Raw genomic sequence first — 2,476 nt, forward strand, 5'->3', positions numbered from 1 at the left:
AACTTCATTTTTTGATGTAAAATCAAATTTGCAATCGAAAAGTACATTAGTAAAATTTTGATAAAGTGCACCGTTTTCAAGATAAATCCATATTTAGGTGACTTTTTTGAAAATAGTTGCAGTTTTTCATTTTTTTAAATTAGTGCACATGTTTGCACACTTTTGAAAAAAATATTTTTGAAAAGCTGAGAAAATTCTCTATATTTTGCTTCTTCGGACTTTGTTGATACGATCTTTAGTTGCTGAGATATTGCAATGCAAAGGTTTAAAAACAGGAATATTGATGTTTTCTAAGTCTCACCCAAACAGCCCACCATTTTTCAATGTCGATATCTCAGCAAGTAATGGTCCGATTTTCAATGTTAATATATGAAACATTTGTAAAATTTTCCGATCTTTTCGAAAACAATATTTTCAAAATTTTCAAATCAAGCCTAACATTTCAAAAGGGCTAAACATTCAATATTACGCCCTTTTAAAATGTTAGTCTTAATTTGAAAATTTTGAAAATATTGTTTTCGAAAAGATCGGAAAATTTCACAAATGTTTCATATATTAACATTGAAAATCGGACCATTACTTGCTGAGATATCGACATTCAAAAATGGTGGGCTGTTTGGGTGAGACTTAGAAAACATCAATTTTCCTGTTTTTAAACCTTTGCATTGCAATATCTCAGCAACTAAAGATCGTATCAACAAAGTCCGAAGAAGCAAAATATAGAGAATTTTCTCAGCTTTTCAAAAATATTTTTTTCAAAAGTGTGCAAACATGTGCACTAATTTAAAAAAATGAAAAACTGCAACTATTTTCAAAAAAGTCACCTAAATATGGATTTATCTTGAAAACGGTGCACTTTATCAAAATTTTACTAATGTACTTTTCGATTGCAAATTTAATTTTACATCGAAAAATGAAGTTGACAAATTTTTGCGACCAATATTTCGATTTTTTGAAAAAATCAGTATTGATTAAAAAATTCATAACTCGTTCAAAGATTTTTTGCACAACCTGAAAATTTCTGAAAAGTTGGCATTTTATGTCCTTTAAAACATATCAAAAAATAAAAAAAATTAAAAATAGTGTTTTTTTGCAAATCAAGTTTTAGTGATAAAAAGTTAAATAAAAAAATCACCAAATTTTTTTTACCGTGTATCATTTTTTTCCAGTGTAGTCCGTATCCATACCTACAACTTTGCCGAAGACACCAAATCGATCAAAAAATTCCTTCAAAAGATACAGATTTTTGAATTTTCACATATCATTTTTGTATGGACAGTTGCCAAATTTGTATGGAAAATTATATGGACAAACTAATGATGCAAAATGGCTTCTTTGGGCATACCGAAGGCACCAAAAAAGTTTCAGCTGGATTAAAAAATACAAAAAATAAAATTAAAGAAAAAAGACCGATTCCGTAGAGAATTGCTCACATGTTATGTCCGATTTCGTTTTGTTTACCTTCTTTGGCGCGTAAAATTGCAACCCTCTGATGAAGGACATTCAGACATTGGTCTGATGTCGTTCGTACGGAATGTTTTATGCAGTGATTAGATGGTCCAACGTTCTGCTACTGTAGGCCATCATGATTTTGGAAGTGGCGCTATCTAGAAGGATGGTGCACACCCTAGCTCTTTTCAACGTATTTTGGTTTGAATTTTTACACACGTTTTTCAATGCTGTTTGTTCAATGATATACATCTGTTCTCTGTGCATCCACTTACTTCCCGGGCGACCAGGAAGTAATACCACCACCTGAGGTGGACGCACTTGTGCGTTACTGCAGGGCTGTCAACAAACCGTTCCTCATCGGTTGCGACGCGAACGCCCACCACACAATATAGGGAAGCACAGACGTCAACGAAACGAAAGAGGTGAGTACCTTCTTGAATACCTGTCGTCGCATGATGTCAATGTATGCAATAAGGGCAATGAACCTACTTTTGTTACTGTCGCAAGACAGGAGGTTTTGACCTCACTCTGTGTAGTGCTGCTTTTGCAGACAAAATTAAAAACTGGCATGTCTCTGAAGAAGCTAGTCTGTCTGATCACAGACAGATTGTCTTCGACATAGAAGCCAGTCAACTGAAAAGGGAAACGTTTCTTGACCCATCCGACACGGACTAGAATGCCTTCCGAGGTCACCTTACCCGGTCCAAACCACATGCCCCTCCACGGATACGATCACCCGAAGAATTGGACAGCAGCGGATATTCTCCAACACAGAGTCACGGCTGCCTTTCAGGCAAGCTGCCCAAAACAGGTGAGGGAAATCTGTCGGGATGTACCGTGGTGGAGCGAAAGCCTGAGCAACCTCCGTAAGGAGGCACGAAGGCTTTTCAACCGAGCAAAGCTCACTTCTGAATGGGATGCCTACAAAGCAGCCCTAACGAAGTACTACGCGGAGCTGAAAAACTAGCCTGGCCAATTTCTGCGAGAACATAGATTCGATGTCTGAAGCAACCCGACTCCAAAA

The sequence above is a fragment of the Culex pipiens genome, chromosome 1 (genome assembly GCF_016801865.2).
Source record: "Culex pipiens pallens isolate TS chromosome 1, TS_CPP_V2, whole genome shotgun sequence".
In the NCBI taxonomy this organism is placed as follows: Eukaryota; Metazoa; Arthropoda; class Insecta; order Diptera; family Culicidae; genus Culex; species Culex pipiens.